The sequence below is a fragment of the Musca autumnalis genome, unplaced genomic scaffold (genome assembly GCF_047663935.1).
Source record: "Musca autumnalis isolate F117 unplaced genomic scaffold, ASM4766393v1 scaffold_1, whole genome shotgun sequence".
In the NCBI taxonomy this organism is placed as follows: Eukaryota; Metazoa; Arthropoda; class Insecta; order Diptera; family Muscidae; genus Musca; species Musca autumnalis.
Genome location: NW_027411644.1, coordinates 273,267,971 through 273,288,448, shown reverse-complemented (window position 1 = coordinate 273,288,448; position 20,478 = coordinate 273,267,971).

Genomic DNA, 20,478 nt, shown 5'->3' with positions numbered 1-20,478 from the left:
TATTCTACGTTTTTTTTTACATCTTCGTTATCTGCGGTCACAAAATATATTTTATTGATGTTTTTTCATAATAAATTCTTTCAGCAGATTATGCGTGCTCGATCCAAACTGTTTTTGGAATATCTGTGGTGAATATATATAGGGAAAATATTGATAGCCCAAATCGGACTTTGTAAAATTGCGTATTTTAGTGCTATAAACTAAAATAACGTAACCAGGATAAGTCATAAATACGGGTATAGTCTACGCCTATTGTCCAGTGAATAAATATCATACGAGTCCTAACATCCATGATTTTGACATGGTCCTAAATACTATAATGATGGCAGCTACTCCTGCTCTGATAAAATTGACTGAATTAACTCTAGAAACTGACATATATGTGTCTATCATGAATGATCATAAAATATTTAGTTAGAATATGGCTAGTTACTTCGATTTCAAGGGTTTATTCAGTTTGTTCTAATTTTAAATGTTTTAATTTTTTTTGGTCGCTTGAGTGGAGTGGCGTTTTAAATTTTTACTTAAGAACATTTAAAGGTCTGTTCGAAGATTGTTTTGACATTTTCATCGATGACGGAAAAATCTACGATCACCAAATAAAATCGCTTTTTTTGGCATAATATCTGTCGAAAAATTACTGCCAAAATGGACGATGAACAAACATCATTATTTAGCTAAATGTCCGCGGAACGTCTACAATCGTTAATATAAATTTCTCAAGAGTTTCTACATTTTTGTCGGCAATTTCCTTAACACATTACTATTTCTTGGGAGATGGATTTGGTTGTGTTACCATAGATGAAAGTCTGAATTCACACAAGCTGCATCTTAATATTTATTCACTTGTATTCCCATTTTGTCTACCGCATACCAAGCCTATGACAATGTAAACAATGTGTGTATTGTTAAATCCTTTTGAAACCGAACTTATGATAATTTAAGTAAATTTTTATGAATATAACTCACTCAAAGAAATCTCTATATGACAACATACAACACATGTCGAACTAAGAAATACAACAGTTTGCACGTGTCCTTAAAATTTAAAAGTTTAATAACTTAATAGAATTTGATACAATTTATGAAATGATCCATTAAAACTAAAAAGATAGTATCATAAATATGCAAATTAAGTTAGGATTCTTTGTGCATTGAATCAAAATGTCGTTATCACATGATGAAAGGGAAGAATATAAATATTGAAAAAGATGTGAATAAACGTGTTGGGTATGTTAATCCAATATTTTGCATAGTCTCCGGCATATTGTCTATTGTTTTGTTAAACAAGTTCGACGTTTACACCCAACAAAGAAATAAATCAATACGTACATAATTTTAATCCATAGCGTTGATATTTCGTCACTTTGTAGTTTTTTCAACAGAAATGTTTTTTTTTTTTTTAACAACAACAAATTACATTACAAATTTGTAATATATCTACGCACATAGTCCTACAAATGACCCTATTTTTTAATCCTCGCTTTGCTGTGATGATTGCACTAATTTTTGATATCGAACATTTGGCTGGGTATCATATCCTTCGCCGCATTGTTAGTGCAGCCAATTAGTAACAACTTTTACGACTAAAAGAAAGTTGTTTGAAAAATTACAACATTAAACAAATCAGAATTTTAAATTGATCTCTCCTTAAAGTTTAGTAAAATCCTCAGGGGCATATTTAGAGTAGAGCAAAAATGAAAACATTAACGACTTTGTTTGCAAAGTTTGTTTCATTAGTATAGCAAAAGGGCTATGGCAACACAAAGTTATTCCCGCCGAAGGGGGTTTATTTAATGGACTGAGTAAATATTAAAAACAAAACTCCGATTTTTCATAACAAGTTTACAGAAAATTTATTTTAGCTCTTAATAATTGTAAATACGTACACGCAAGTTGGATTAATTAAATATGTACGCGCGTTTCACTACAAACGTCTTTAAATACTGTTGTTTAAATTTGATATCTTAAATTATTTGTTCTTTAAAAGAAGAACAATATTTTGAGCACTCCTGTATAGCATATATGTACATTAGGGCTATAACGAAAAAAAAACCTGACAAAGAAAACAGGTGAAAAAGTTACTGCGCCGAATGATTCTTGATTATATTTCCAAATTAATAGAGAGTGGGAATATAAATTGCATATTATAGCAACAACAAAAGAGAAAAACTTATTGTTTGAATATTGTTCCAAATAAATTTTTTTGATATTTAATTAATTCTCTTTCGAGTTGAGCTGATAGACCTAAGATATACATTGAAAATTTGGAGTCTACCGAAGTCCCACGTATCCAACCATTACGCTACGTTTCACGGGTGGTTAAGCGGATCATCAGGCCTATTAGGATGTTTTTGTGGCAGACGAAGGCAAAGCTTGGTAACTAGTATATACATATGTATATCGCACTTCATTAGATAAATGCATATGCGAAATTATGTCAGTTAATTGAAACTCCAAACTTTTCCTATAGTCCTGCTTGGTAATTACATTTTTCAATGTTCACAAATACTATGGTAAGTTTTATTCATACGTCATTAGTAATTGCTCTTCTATATCAGAAGATTTTTTGATCATCAATTATTTTCTTCTAAAGTTTTGACGAGTTGATGGTGGCTCAGAACGCTAAGACACCGGCAATCTGACACTCAGTTGTCGGAAACCCAGGTTCGAATCAAAGCCTGGCTCATGCTGAAATTATTTTTTATTTTTGCCTTAATAATGCGAAGGTCATTTATAGTGATATTTAATTAATTCTCTTTCGAGTTGAGCTTTTAGACCAAAGAGATACCGAAGTCCCACGCATCCAACCATTCCTCTACGTTTCACGGGTGGTTAAGCCGATCTTCAGGTGTATTGGGATGTTTTTGTGGCAGACGAAGGCAAAGCTTGGTAACTAGTATATATGTATATCGCACTTCATTAGATAAATGCATATGCGAAATTATGTCTTTTAATTGAAACTACAAACTTTTCCTATAGTCCTGCTTGGTAATCCCATTTTTCAATGTTCACAAATACTATGGTAAGTTTTATTCCTAAGTCATTATTAATTGCTCTTCTATATCAAAAGATTTTTTGATCATCAATTATTGTTTTTTTATTTGATTAGAAAAATTAGACAAAATATTTGGAAGTTCTCCAACTATTTCGTAAAAATCCCATACAATAATTAATGAATTTTGCTAAAACTTTGTCTAGAAATATGGTTTACAATCACGAAGGCTTAGTTGCTTGTGGTGATAACTTATAACTTATAGGAAATTAAGAGTAATATTGAAATTACAATCATTCAACTGCCAAACAGACAGACGGACGGACATGGCTAAATCGACTTCAAATTGTCTGAAACGGATTTCGTCCAAACATACTTGGGGTCTATAACCATAATTATTTCCATGAGGCACATTTTTCCCGTATGAAAATGTATATCACCGATATTTTTGAAAATTTAACATAGCTGAAGCCAAGGTTTCGCTTTTAGAGCACGCGACTCGTGATTGTATATTGTACAAATTAAATACTTTTGGATAAAATGAAATGTTTTTGGACGTGGCAAAAAATATTGGCTTTAAAAGATAATTTGCGTGGAAGCTGTGGCTATATTTATGTTAAAAAATTGGAGAAAATGGGTTGAAGCCACCATGTCTTTTTTTGTTATCTCTCGATTTGTGAGTAAACCACACTTCCCTCGAGTTTCATGTCAAAGTAAAAGCAGAAGTAAACTAAATAAGGATCATCTCACTAATGTATTACTTTTCAAAATTTCTTCTGCTTCTACCATTAAATGATGCTGACATTTTGAAGCCAGATTTACAGTGTTTTTTGAAATTTTATTCTAATTTAATTCCGCAAACAGGTTTTTCAAAAAACCATATATAGTATTGTAGTACGTGCGATTCTGAGTTATTTGGTACGAATATTGTTAATGTAGTCTGCACAGCTTCATAGAAATCTGCATACAAATGCGAAAATTTTGTGCGAACATTTTTCTAAAAATCATATTTTTCGGGCCTAATTTTAACAATTGTCATTCGATTTCTTCGTACTTGATTGCACATTTTACTTTTTTACGTTCCTGATCCAATAAATCATTCCACGTGAAAATCCATCTACTAAAACGCGAGTTACAAGAAATTCCAAAGTAGAAAAAACATCTAAAACTGTTTTTGGAAATATCGCGTATTTTATCGCGTTTTCTACGGTTCGTTTCCACTACAATGAAAAAACTAGTACTGCATCTTCGTTTTAGCGGAAACAGAGATTTGAAAACTTCACTGATAAGGGAGCTACATTCATTTTATCCCAAAAAATAGTGTGAGATGCTACATCCACGGTTCTTGATTGATCGCCTTGAATTAGATATATATCGATATAGATTTTCATGGTGAACACTGAAATCGGATGCGGACAAAAATTGTATGTACTTTGCGCATATTAGCGATATTTTATAGGTTTTTTAATGCTAGGATGCAGCCAATGCTACATCTTAGCCTCCAATGTAAATTTCGAAAAATATATTTAAATTAAAAGATATGATTTTGCTGTACATGAAAATCACATGCGGACAAAATGATTTTGATAATTACGCGATTTACACGTATTTTAAAGTGCATATAAATTAAAATGGGTTATTTGACCTCTGTTTCCATTTCTGAAGCTTTGAGATACATCCTCATCAACCCAATTACCTTCCCTAATAGAAAAGCTTTAATATGAATGTCAATAAAGCAAAATCCGTCTATTTTATTGGGAGATTTAAGCAAAATGAAGGAAGTATTCCGATAGATTTTTCCAATATTTTCTACTACATAATGCATGTGAAAAAATATTTTTTCAAACAAAAAATTCTTTCTTGACCAAAATATGTGCTTATTTTCGCTGTAACATCAAAACTATAACACCAATTTGTACGATTGTAGTCTCATTTGATTCGCCGTGATATTTTGATCCACAACTAATTTTTATGTAATTTTATGACCACTAAATGGGCCTTAATTTTGAAAAAAGTTGACTTATATTCAATAATTTATCAGTTTAATGTACATTCCGCGAATTCTGTTTAACATTTTGCAGGTATTATGCAATCTACTCGCTGAAGTCACTTCGAGAGGACTTTTTAGTAACAAATGTGCTCATTAAAATAATTAGCGTTTTTATAATATTTTCTTTCTTAAAAAGCGAAATAAAAGCTTCATAACTTTTGTCCGCAACAACCAAAAATTGGCTCGCGACCAGATTCGTTCTGTGGATTTTTTTCTTAACCTACATATCAAAAATCGTTGATGTAGCGCGAAAAAAAATATCCTTTTTCCCTGAAATGGAATATTAAATAATTGACAATATTCGTGATATACCCTCGTTAGCATAAATTCTGAGGGTATCAAAACGTACCTCATTGAAATTATGTTTTAGACCCTAAGGTATGTTTGGTCAAAATCCGTTTTAGACAATTTGTAGTCTATTTAGCCATGTCCGCCTTTGTTTACTTTGTTCAAACTTAAATCAACTTCAACACAAAAGTTCAATATGTTTTCCTAAAATGGTGCACACGATAACTCTCGATGGGAGAACCTGATTTGGTCCAAACATTGCACATCGCAATATTTCTTTTAAACTTAGATCAGCATCTAATTTGGACTATATCGATCCAATTTTTCATGTACCTCCAACACAAAAATTCAATTTTTTTTTTGGCAAAAGTGCAGTTTGTGAGCACTTCTCGGATCGTCATGAAATTTTTCGCAGCAGGTTGTGTTCGCGTCCCTTTTAGCGATGGTACAATTTTTACGAATGGAGTATTTGATTTGTACAAAGGCACATCGCAAAATTTCTTCCACACGTAAATCGAAAGTACGTCTTGTTGTTTTGATAGTTATATAATGATTTGCAAATGGGCTAAATGTTTTAGAAAAATATACGGTGAAAAACTAAAGTTCTTGTTGGGCACGACTACTATGGAAGGGCCAATCTTTACACATCCTGATATTTTTCTCGCATTTTAATTAAATATGAAATTGGTCCAAAGCCGTCGGGTACTTCCCACCCAAAATGTTAAAATTTTCAAAACTGTGCAGTTAAGATCGTTTTGAAATTTTTAGAGCAATAGTCCTCGCGGCTCATGTTATGACAGTATAATTTTTATTGGGGAGACTGACTGTTGGGCACAACTACTATGGAAGGGCCAATCTTTACACATCCTGATATTTTTCTCGCATTTTAATTAAATATGAAATTGGTCCAAAGCCGTCGGGTACTTCCCACCCAAAATGTCAAAATTTTCAAAACTGTGCAGTTAAGATCGTTTTGAAATTTTTAGAGCAATAGTCCTCGCGGCTCATATTATGACAGTATAATTTTTATTGGGGAGACTGACTGATAAACCCTACGACCAATAATTATGGCTATAAAAGGGATTGTTCGATTTGATCCCATCTTTGACATCGTAACTGTTTTTGCAAACTTACGACAAATGTAAAAATAGACTATATCCGTCCACCCTTTCGATACCTTCACCACAAAAGTTCAAACATTAGGCTTAAGAATAGGTTGAGACCTGTTCGCGGATAAACTTTAAACTTGGTTTCGGATAGTCCTCGCAGAACTCATTGCTAAAGTAATGTTTTGGAAAAATCCATAATGGGTTTGCTTCTTTTCCTAGTGTCACGCGCTGGGAGTATGTCGCTGTCGGCAATGACTAATACATGTTACTTGGAAAATTCATACAAATATAGAAACAGTTGACTGACGATACACAAAATAAAACTATGTAAATAGGACTAAAATTTTAAAAATCTAACAAACACCCAGATTTCATGGATAAACATATTTGAAGGAATGTGAAGTAAGTTATGTTATCCGTGGAAAATCTTATTTGTAATTTTACCAATTGTTCACATATAAAAGGTCTAGGGCATTTTAAAAATTTATTTTGTTTAATTTTGCTTATACATGTATTTCAAATCATAAAAATAACCAACTTGTTTTTTCCTATTTTTAGGATACATATGAGTAATTTGTTTCACTCACAGAGAACACCCAAATGGCAGACGTAATTTGTTTCTTATGTTGTGTTTATTTTGCGACGGCTCGTTTATCCTGTGATAACCCGCAATTCAATACGACACCCAATACGTGACATTGTTGTAAATGTGTGAATTATTAAAATTCCATATATTATTTTGAGTATACTGTGTTCAAATCGAAGGGATGTGATCTTAAAAAAACAATCTACACTTTTTTTCTACTTTTGGAACATATGCAAATTTATGGCGAGCAAATATTTTCACAAGTGCCGTGCGGACTTTACCCTCAACTGTCAACAACGTCTATGAGTTCTTGTAAAAGCTTTAGATCAATGGAAAATCATAAATTTTGTATGTGGATAGTTGCCATTCATGGATTAAATGAATGTTGTTGTATGCTTACAAAATTACGTACTTTTGGGGGTAAAAGAAAAATAAACACCCAAAATTTTTTGGTTAAAAAGCGGATTACCAGGATTTTAAATCAGGCAACATGAAGAAATGTTCATTGAATTTTTGTTTTAAATCTTCAAGAAGACACAAATAATACGAAAAATAAATTTTAAGCTATATATATCCATTATGTTGAGCAGAAAATCCTTGGTTAAAGGTTTTTAATTGAAGTGAAGAACTTATACCCGTTTAATCTGATTTGCTTTCTTAATTATTTAAAAATTGAAGCGGATCAACTTTTATTATTAGAATTTATCCTATGTACATATTTTATTTTAATACTTTACGTATACGTTTTCACTAATTCAATTAGTATTACGCAACATATATTTACATATTTGAATTCAACGGTTAAAAATGCAACCATGTACATATTTTGTAAATAGTACTATTAATTTACATCTTTGATCATACTACCTTCTTGTTCAACTAATACTATTCGCGTCTCATCCTAAGTACTTAAGTAAATCAAAATTTCAATAAAATCGCTCTCATTCTTTAGCTAGAGTTGAAGGCTTAACATCAATACCACGCTTGCCCAAGTTGATGGACCTAGATGTTTTGCTGGAAATAATAGCTAAATGGAGAGTCAAGTACAATTTTAAATTAATTTTGTTGTTTTGTTCTTCTTTAAAATAAGAAATCATTGTTTTACAATCCGCTTTTAAAAAACATTCAAATTCTAATACAGCTATTATATCTTTAAGATATGGTACATAATGACAGGCTTTTATATTATTCCAAAACCATAACATTTTCAAAGAATCTATTTTGCATGTTAAAAGATTAATACCACAAATACGCCGTTTTACGTCGGCACGAAACATATTTACGAGTAATAAAATTTGGCAAATTATTATTTGTAGACGAATGCTGGTAAATGCTGTGCAATGAACTTGTTATGAAAGGCCAGATTATTTAACAGTAGGTTAGAATTTATGATTAAATGAAATACATTGTCTTTTGGCGCCAGATGCAAAAGATTATTACCTTTTAGTAAGTTGATAAAAATTAAAATATAATTCAACAATGGAATATCGTAGTAGTTGACAGATATCAAGCAAGGGATCTGCGATTAATTCCCATTAAAAGTTGGTAAATATTCGCATGTGACACGCAACAACAGGTTTCGGGTTGTAAATGTTGGTTTTTATTAACACTTAAAAATTACTTGAAAATGGGAAAGAAAGAATAATAGTTGCATGGGACAAATTCAAATTCATTTTAGAAATATTGTTACATCTTCAAATGATGTTATAGATGTTGAACAAATCTCCCAGTTTCCTACTATTTTTGCTAGCAAGCTTTAATTATGTGTTTAATGTAATATGGATCGAAAATTTAATATATTTAGATTAAACCGTTTACTAAAAGGTCTATTATTAGATATTTAAAACAAGTAAGAGAGGGTTATAGTCGGACAGGACAGACCATGTGATACCCTACTACACTACACCTGGAACTGTTTTCCAAGGAATTTCTTTTATATAATTGCGACATATTTTAACCATTCGGTCATACATACATAAGTTGATATATGTATGTACATGGTAACATACGAGAGATATAGAACATACATACATACATATATACGCAGTCATTGCTTGAAACGTAAGGTTTTATTTCCGTATTTTATAATGACCAATCGGGACTTTTTCGCTACATATTATTAAAACAAGTTAGAAAGTATATAAAAATGAAACAATCCGAGACAAGTCCTTAAACGGTCCCTTTTCCAAAATTTGTGTGGGAGGCACCCGAAGGAGTGTTCCGATGTAGTCCATATTCGGACGTAATCCAAGTCTCTAAGAAATAATACGATGTACAAAATTAACACCATACTGCTTGCTCCCTTCTAGGGTTATCTTAGGCACTAGTCAGTGCCTAGTCCCAAAAAAATTGCACATTGCAGTGTGTCTACCAGGCATAAAGATATATGATATACATATATTAATTTTTTTTTCCAATTTTCACACAAAAGTTTCGATCCATTTTACCCGCTAAAAAATATCTGATCATCATGTAAAACTGCAAGCTTCCTTCTATCATAAGCTCACACCTTATTTAATATTTCGCGCTAATCGGAATATTATTGCGACCTAGAGATCAGATACAAATTCGGATAAAATTTTTGTTTTTGGTCCATTTCACCAATAACAATAGCGATCTATTCTGAAGTGAAACCGACCTCCATACCAAATTTACGATGAATATTTCGCGGTGTTACATGAATTTTTAGCAAAACAAACTTATAATATAGGGTACACAAATATTTCACTGCTTAAGAAAAAACATTTTCTCGGATCTACGTAAGTAGGGTGTGACCTCACGAGAACACTGGCATGACATCACCTGAGGAACGCGTTCATCGATAAGAACGATAAAAACTTAGGTTGCTCATAGGATTAGTAACATACATACCTCTATAAAAAACACTCTACTGTGAAAAATAAAGAAAAAAGAAAAGAAAGAAAAAAACAAACTCCTCTGAAGTTCACGAACACCGCAAACGTTTTAAGGGCCATGATTCACTGCTACGACACAATTGCCTCCGTTTGCTGGGGTGAGCTCGCGGATATGTCACAGAAATTTATTTGATTCAGTGTCCTGAGTAAAGAAACCACACTTTGTTTGGGATCTGTTTCTGTTTATTGACTTTGGCGAGCCGATCTTATATGTACTCAGTGTGGTTAGCTTGTCCTGGAGACGTTCGGCACAATCGGTAGGAGATCTGGCACGGAACTCCCTTATCCTGATGTCCAGTTACAACGGCGACGGTAGCGGCGAAGGCGACACGATGGTTATGTCTGACGAACTGTGACACTCTCCTCTAATTCTGGTAGGGGCGTCCTCATTGACCGTGCGAAACGTAGAGCTACCAATCTGCTCAACCACATCTCACGATGCGCATTAAAGTCCCCCGGGAACAGACGGTTATGATCTTCCAAAAGCGGGCTAATGTCAGGCTCGTAATCTGAGATACAGCTATTTCACGGCGGAATGTATATGTTCAGCAATTCTATCTCGGCAGTTCCACACCTGACTGCTACCCACATACATTCCATGTACGGGTCATTAGAGACAGGCTCAAGCGCGATAGGTCTGTATTGGACAGACTGGTGCAATAGGAAAGCTAATCCCCCACCTCCACTTCTGGTGAGATCCTTTCTTAACACGTTGTAATCATCAGAACGTTGTAAGCTACAGTTGTTGTTGAGCTTGGTTTCTTGCACCACCGCGAACTTGATGTTGTACCGACTCATGAAATCTTCTATATCCTCGATCTTACCTCGGAGTCCATTGCAATTAAATTGCAAAAAGGATGTATTTTCTGGGATTGGGACAACAATAGCTGGTGTTAAATGCTGCGTGTGCGGTTGCTATCGAGGCGACTGTGGGGGAGTTTCGTAATCTGACGACGACTCACTGGGACTGTATTCAGGCAGCATGCAGCAACATAGTCTCTGTCGTAGTCCCTCAAGTGGACAAGTCCAGAGCAACCCCTTAGATGCACTCACTCCTGACATCTGTTGCATCTCACCGAAGGTTGGATATGGGTGAAGATGCGGATGTCACAAATACTAAGCACAAATAAATTGGTCTTGGGGTTTCCTTTGTCCCGGTACGGACCAAAAGAATTTGAAACAAATACAAACACATGTACACTGAGGTGGTAGCCGTTCGCGGGACGCTTATCTTGTGTGGTTCCGGGTCAATCCGGTACGAATGAACCCGCTGCCGTGGGATTGGCACGTGTGAGTTGCACTTAATATTATGTTTATATGATTATGTATGAACGACACTTAACACTTTCACTGACTATCTTCTTTCCTTGTTGAGTACTCCGTTTTATATTGTCGTTAGCAACATCATTATTCTTCTGCTAACAACAACACCAGTTTGCTGTCCGTTCTTCGTTATTGCATGCATTAGATTCCCTTACCCATGGTCGTTGTTGTTATTTGTTGTTTTCGTCCATCGCCAGCATCGATCCCCTTAGGCATGTATGTTGTTGCTATTTATCTTGATGGTTTTTGGTGGCCTAACGGTATGCTGTTTTGATGCATTTTTTGCATAAACAACAAGGAGGGCCACTCAGTAAGGCGGGAAGAAAAGCAACGAGGCGGATTTAATAAATCATTGGATCTTGTTATTAATTTCAAGGGGTGTAATGTAGTAATATATAGGTAAGTCAATTTAATAATTCAAAAATTAAGAGGAAACAGCAATAACGAAATAATAAAAATAATAAGAAACAAAATGAAAATAAAAAATTAAAGATGAAAATAAAAAAACAATACAAAAGAATAATGAAGGCAGCAGGTCAGCTCGAGTTATTGTGCGGCGTAAACGAGCCAGTGACTTCCGTCGTCACACCACTTGGAATGTTCAAGGCCAATATTGCTGCCATTAAGGAAATGCACCTCCTAACTTTATGGTCCATATTAAAGCAGCCATGTAGATATACGGAGGCTCAAAAAATCCTGTCTCCAGCTACATCCCGGTGAATTAAAGACTTCCCTCAATTCGGATCAAAACTAAATGTTTCAATAAGAGCTTTATTTGCGCTCATGTTTCCTCTGAAGACAAGCACGAGTAGGCCAGCAATATATTTAACGAGTCCTTAGACCATTGTCCTGACATGATATTAAAATCATTGTAGGCGATTTAGATGCCAAAATTGTAAAGGAGAATATCTTTGGTGCAACAGTCGGAAAATTCAGCCTCCATAATGTAGCATCTGGCAACGGAATGAGGCTGCAGGAAAAAATATGGTAGTTAGCAGCAACAGATTTAAGCATCTCGATATTCATAAGGGGACCTTGCTGTCACCAGATCAGAAAACAAGAAATCCAATTGTGATAGATGGAATACATTAATCGAAGGTGTTGGATATACGATTGTTCTTAGGAGGAAACATCGACTCGGATCACCACCTTGGTGCAGCAAAGGTACATACCTGATTAAACATATCAAATGAAGTACGAACAGATACAGCACTGAAGTTGGATATCGGTAAGCTGCAAATCACAACACATAGCCACAGCATTTTCCACTCTACTGTCCCAATTGCTTAACGAGAGCACTTCAAGTCCCGGTATATCCTGCTGTGCAGATGAGCAAAGGGATGTGGTAACAGATACAGATAATATGTTCAAGATATGGAAAGAGCAGTTTTCGTATCCAATACTAACGATGACATCGAAGATACCACAGATCCTATCCTAGAAGATGGTATTATGAGTATATCAGTCAAGATCAGGTAAATGCAGCAAAAACTGGCTGAAGAATAACAAGTAAAAACTGCTAAGATCGCACAGTGGATCCACTTGTATGAAGAAAATGGCCAAAAATATTTCCAATATACAGTATCGGCCAAAACTAAAGCACCCCCTCAGTAAATTTTTTTGAAATGATAATTTTTTTATGAAAACTAAATTATAAATTTATATTTTATTTTTCTTTTTATTTATTTATATCTTTATAATTGGAAAATACAAAAATAAGGAATTCAGAATTTAATAAACAAAAGTTAAAATTCAAAAAATATTTTAGGTCGCAAATATAAGCGGACAAAACTAAAGCACCCCCCAATTTGAGGTTCAACAAAAACTATTGAAATCAATATTTCGTTGCGTATCCTCTATTCTGAATGACACAATCACACGTTTTTGGTATAGAAGATATTAAATTATTAATTACTGCAGGCGAAATAATTGATTTTCGGAAAATTTAGCTTAAATCCTCAAAATACTGAAAATCGGAAGGTACCGTTATATGGAGGCTATACCCAAACGTGGACCCAGGTCCACGATTTTTGGTGGATACGTTTTGTGACCACTAAGAACCCTAAGTACCAAATTACAGCTAATTTAGTAGGAAAATGGGGCTTAAATATCCGAAATACCGAAGATCGGAAGGTACCGCTATAAGGGGGCTATACCAAAACATTAGCCGATATTGTTCATATTCATCCAAAAATGATGCTTCAGCATATACTAGTCAAATACAATACGCTAACGTTTAAAAATTAGCAAAAGAACGAATTGCAGAAGAACGATAGACGCCGGCTTATTCAGTCGACGACCAGCAAAAAAAAAACCTTTCATATCGACTAAAAATTAAGGAGCCAGACTGGCATTCGCCAAGACCCATTTGAACTGTTTTCCGATGAATCTATGTTTAATTTAAAGTATTCAGATGGTAAAAGGCTTTGACCAAATGGGCAACCGTTAAATCCTAAATATTACAAAGACGCTGTAAAACATGGAGGCGGAAGGTTTTTTGCTGGTCGTCGACTGAATAAGCGGGCGTCTATCGTTCTTCTGCAATTCGTTCTTTTGCTAATTTTTCAACGTTAGCGTATTGTATTTGACTAGTGGATGCTGTAGCATCATTTTTGGATGAATATGAACAATATGGGCTAATGTTTTGGTATAGCCCCCTTATAGCGGTACCTTCCGATCTTCGGTATTTCGGATATTTAAGCCACATTTTCCTACTAAATTAGCTGTAATTTGGTACTTAAGGTTCCTAGTGGTCACAAAACATATTCACCAAAAATCGTGGACCTGGGTTCACGTTTGGGTGTAGCCCCCATATAACGGTAACTTCCGATTTTCAATATTTTGAGGATTTAAGCTAAATTTTCCGAAAACCGATTATTTCGCCTGCAATAATTAATAATTTAGTATCCTTTATGCCTAAAAGATGTGATTGTGTCATCCAGAATAGAGGATAAGCAACGAAATATTGACTTCAATAGTTTTTGCTGTACCTCAAATGGGGGGGTGCTTTAGTTTTGTCCGCTTATATTTGCAACCTAAAATGTTTTTTGAATTTTAACTTTTGCTTTTTAAATTCTGATCTCCTTATTTTTGTATTTTTCAATTATAAAGATATAAATAAATAAAAAGAAAAATAAAAAATAAATTTCTAATTTAGTTTTCATAAAAAAACCAGTAGGAAAAGACCAAAGTCGGGCGGGGCCGACTATGTAATACCCTACACCAGTCGAAATATGTAAAAATGGAATAATTAGTTTTTAATTAATATGGAAGCTATACCAAATTCGGGGCTATATCAAAACGTGGACATATGTATGTCCATAATTCTTGGTGGAGAAGTTTTTTAATAACCCAAAACAAACATTAAAGTAAACTTTTTGAACTCATTAAACTCCAAATGGCAAATTGGAGCCATATTTGGGGAAAATCGTTAAAATACCTAAAATCGGGAGGTACCGTTATATGGGGGCTACAAAAAAACATGGACCTATCTTAACAATTTTAAGTGGCGAAATTTCACGGCCACTGGGAACCACATATGTAAAATTTCAGCTAGTTCAAGCAAAAAATGTGGCTAAGATCCCTAAAATACCTTAAATCGGGAGGTATCGTTATATGGGGACTATACCGAACCGTGGACCGATCTTGACAATTTTTAGTGGAGCAATTTCGCGGCCATTGGGAACCTCAAATGTAAAATTTATGCTTAATTCGGGAGGCCCTTTTTTATGGTGCCTATATCTAACTATGTATGTTGACAATTTTTGGTGGGCTAGAAATTGGGAGGTACTGTTATATAGGGGTTATAATAAAACATGGGCCTATGTTGACAGTTTTTGATGGGAGCCTTTAATGTCAAATAACTCCTAATTCGGTTAAAAAATTTAGCTAGAATCTTCAAAATATCGAAAATCGGTACATAACGTGGGAACTTCAAATGTCATTAACAGCTAGTTCGGAGGTATCTGGGCTATACGAAAATATGAACTTTAATGGACCGTTATATGGGGGCTATACCGAAACGTGGACCTATGTCCACAACTTTTGTTATATAAGTTTATTGACATTTAAGAACCCTAAATGTCAAATTATAGCTACATCGGTCTGAAAATGTAGCTAAAAACGTCAAAATACCGCAAATCGGAGGGTACCGTTATATGGGGGCTATACCAAAACGTGGACCTATGTCCACAACTTTTGTTATATAAGTTTATTGACACTTAAGAACCCTAAATGTCAAATTATAGCTATATCGGTCTGAAAATGTAGATAAAAACATCAAAACACCGTAAATCGGGGGGCACCGTTATATGGGGGCTATACCAAAACGGGGACCTATGTCCACAACTTTTGTTATATAAGTTTATTGACACTTAAGAACCCTAAATGTTAAATTATAGCTACATCGGTCAAAAATTTAGCTAAAAACGTCAAAATACCGCAAATCGGAGGGTACCGTTATATGGGGGCTGTACCAAAACGTGGACCTATGTCCACAACTTTTGTTATATAAGTTTATTGACACTTAAGAACCCTAAATGTCAAATTATAGCTATATCGGTCTGAAAATGTAGCTAAAAACATCAAAACACCGTAAATCGGGGGGCACCGTTATATGGGGGCTATACCAAAACGGGGACCTATGTCCACAACTCTTGTTATATAAGTTTATTGACACTTAAGAACCCTAAATGTTAAATTATAGCTACATCGGTCTGAAAATGTAGCTAAAAACGTCAAAATACCATAAATTGGGGGGTACCGTTATATGGGGGCTATACCAAAACGTGGACCTATGTCCACAACTTTTGTTATATAAGTTTATTGATACTTAAGAACCCTAAATGTCAAGTTATAGCTAAATCGGTCTGAAAATGTAGCTAAAAACGTCAAAATACCGCAAATCGGGGGGTGCCGTTATATGGGGGCTATACTAAAACGTGGACCTATGCCCACAAGTTTTGTTATATATGTTTATTGACACTTAAGAACCCTAAATGTCAAATTATAGCCAAATCGGCCTGAAAATGTAGCTGAAAACGTCAAAATACGGTAAATCGGGGGTACCGTTATATGGGGGCTATACCAAAACGTGGACCGATATATCCCATCTTCGAACTTGATCTTCCGACGGCTAAAAAAATGGTATTCCCCAATTTTCAGCGAAATCGGTCAACAAATGCGACCTGTATGTTGCGAACGGACGGACGGACGGACGGACATGCATAAATCGACTCAGAAAGTGATTCTATGTATATCCCTAGAAGGAACTATGGGTCTATCTCGCTTCCTTTTGTATGTTACATACAAATGCACTAACACATAATACCCCTTACCACATAGTGGTGTAGGGTATAATTATCATTTCAAAAAAAATTACTGAGGGGGTGCTTTAGTTTTGGCCGTTACTGTAAATATCAAGCTACAGCACCGATTATCTTACGATGCAAAAATGGGATTGTGGAAATAAAACAATCTCTAAAACAACATAAAAATCAGCGAATTTAGCGGGTTAAATATGCCAAAATGTTAGCTTGAATATTTGTAAAATTTTTAATATGATCTTGTAGAGTTCTTACTGGACGACACGGCCCATGTAAGTCATATTTAAAAGGAGAACTCTTCGCCTCAATTGATGTCAATTATGTTAATGTATGTGGTCAGATAGCAGAGTTATATCCTAATATATCTAAAGAAGCTATGTTTTAGGGCAACTTCAGTCTACGAGCCACAATTTAAAGTATGGCACTAGATGGCAGCTCATATTAATAATGGATAATCGTAACCCCATGACCTACATTAGAAAATTATTGCCCAGGGCAATCATGACTAAAACGTGAAGTTAAATTTAAGAATGTGATCGAATTGGCATTACAAAATACTCTAAGAAAACATACAGCTAACTGGAATTCCACAACACGCTAAAAGGCTATTTAAAAAAAATAAGCTACTGCCTCCTCCTTCAAAATCCTCATTAATATTTTGCATTACGTATTAGTTGCGCGATATTTTGAATATATTTACTTGCACTTGAAATGTGGGTTGTACTCACTAAAAAAATATTAGTCAAATGTTTCGACTTTTGGAGCTATTCTTAAAAAGAACGCGTTCGAATAAAAAATTAATATATTTTTAAAATGGTCCATGTCATAGTTGTCAGAGTTGGCAGATATTGGGTGGAACCACTGCAGATCGGCCGGGCCGAACTTATAGTCTCCCCAATAAAATATTCTAAACTAAAATAGAATGATTAATTTTTTTTCCAGTTCATAATTTTATGTGGAGATATTTTGTGACCACGGATACCCCAAATGCCTAAATAAGGTCAGATAACACTGTGCGACAACAAAAAAAATGACGAGGAAAATCGAGTAGATTATGAAAGTAGAGCTAAAAATATGAGACACGTGTATCGGCGTTTTAAAGTTTACGTCGGAAAGTAACCAAAATAGGAGGGGCAAGTTCCGCCCATTTTAAATTTTTTCGAAATATTCGAGTTAAGATATCTTTGAATCCTTGCATTTCAGGTATATAGTATCTTTGGCAACTTTACGGAGGAGTATGTGGGCAAAATTTTTGTTAAATATTTTAACCCTCATGCGGTTCATCAAAGGGGTCTTTTTTGTCCTTTTTTCAAAAATCTTTCAAAAACTCCTTAAAAATGTGGTTGTATCAAATCCAAATATTCTACAAAATTGTTCGCCATAAAATTTTAATATAGGTCTCAGAATACTCAAAATCTGTAACTCTTGTCTAATCGCCAGGAATCTCTAAAAATGAAAAACACGTTTTAGGGTTAAAATCGGACTTCATCTGAGTTTATTCAAAATTGTCCCACAAAACATAATTTTATAGAGATGATGTCAGAGACAAAAATATTCTTCGTCAAATTTTACTGTGGGTCACCAAAGAAATAAAATGTCTATTTACATTTTATAGGATGAAAATATCAGTATCAATTTTGCTGAAAAAACATGAAAATATTTCCCAATTTTTTTGATGAAAAATTGTTCCTTCTTTTTTCGAGTTGGTACATGAAAGTAATATGAAACTTGGTTATAGGTGGAAAGTGTCAAAGGATGAAAAATTCTACACAAAATTTCACTATGATTTTCAAAATAAACCATATATCTAAGTATACTATTTCCTTAAAAAAATTAGATTACAAATTTATATATATTAGGATGAAATTATATGTTTTAATTTTGGACTGTTAATTTTACATAATTCCATACTGGATCAAAATCTAGCAAAATCCTTTACTTTTTGGGAATATTGTTAAAGAAAGAAATGTTCCAAATGAAATTTCATTATGGGTCTCTGAATAAAAGAAATCTGTAACCATAGCATATAACATTCTTAGCAGCACTTGTTTTGATATATATGTTTTTGGACCATATTTCCCAATTTTCATACAGATTGTCGTTGTATTTGGATACTGTAAATATCATATTGATGGTTTTTCGTTGTGAATTCATACAGAAGATATTGTGCGTTCCATTCATAATGTTTTTGAAATATTTGTGGTGCATATATATTTGGAATATAAAAAACCCTCATTGGACCATTGCGTATTTTTAGTACTTTCAACTTAAATTCCGTAGTTTGGATAAGCCATTGGTTGCTTATATTGTAACATGAAAATACATTAGAGGTCTACGGCTATGGTCAAGTGAAAATATAGCTGTCATATGGGCTCTCACATGCACAATTTGGTGTGGTCCAAAAAACTACAATGATGGGACTAACTCGTACTTTGATGGCATTTACGGAATTAACACTAGCATTTGACATAAATGACTATATCGTAACTGGGTTCGTTATGGTCATTCATGATACAGCTATTTATGTCAAATGCGTGTTAATTAATTAATTCCGTAAATGCCATCAAAGTACGAGTTAGTCCCATCATTGTAGTTTTTTGGACCACACCAAATTGTGCATGTGAGAGCCCATATGACAGCTATATTTTCACTTGACCATAGCCGTAGACCTCTAATGTATTTTCATGTTACAATATAAGCAACCAATGGCTTATCCAAACTACGGAATTTAAGTTGAAAGTACTAAAAATACGCAATGGTCGAATGAGGGTTTTTTATATTCCAAATATATATGCACCACAAATATTTCAAAAACATTATGAATGGAACGCACAATATCTTCTGTATGAATTCACAACGAAAAACCATCAATATGATATTTACAGTATCCAAATACAACGACAATCTGTATGAAAATTGGGAAATATGGTCCAAAAACATATATATCAAAACAAGTGCTGCTAAGAATGTTATATGCTATGGTTACAGATTTCTTTTATTCAGAGACCCATAATGAAATTTCATTTGGAACATTTCTTTCTTTAACAATATTCCCAAAAAGTAAAGGATTTTGCTAGATTTTGATCCAGTATGGAATTATGTAAAATTAACAGTCCAAAATTAAAACATATAATTTCATCCTAATATATATAAATTTGTAATCTAATTTTTTTAAGGAAATAGTATACTTAGATATATGGTTTATTTTGAAACTCATAGTGAAATTTTGTGTAGAATTTTTCATCCTTTGACACTTTCCACCTATAACCAAGTTTCATATTACTTTCATGTACCAACTCGAAAAAAGAAGGAACAATTTTTCATCAAAAAAATTGGGAAATATTTTCATGTTTTTTCAGCAAAATTGATACTGATATTTTCATCCTATAAAATGTAAATAGACATTTTATTTCTTTGGTGACCCACAGTAAAATTTGACGAAGAATATTTTTGTCTCTGACATCATCTCTATAAAATTATGTTTTGTGGGACAATTTTGAATAAACTCAGATGAAGTCCGATTTTAACCCTAAAACGTGTTTTTCATTTTTAGAGATTCCTGGCGATTAGACAAGAGTTACAGATTTTGTGTATTCTGAGACCTATAGTAAAATTTTATGGCGAACAATTTTGTAGAATATTTGGATTTGATACAAGGAGTTTTTAAGGAGTTTTTGAAAGATTTTTGAAAAAAGGACAAAAAAGACCCCTTTGATGAACCGCATGAGGGTTAAAATATTTAACAAAAATTTTGCCCACATACTCCTCCGTAAAGTTGGCAAAGATACTATATACCTGAAATGCAAGGATTCAAAGATATCTTAACTCGAATATTTCGAAAAAATTAAAAATGGGCGGAACTTGCCCCGCCTATTTTGGTTACTTTCC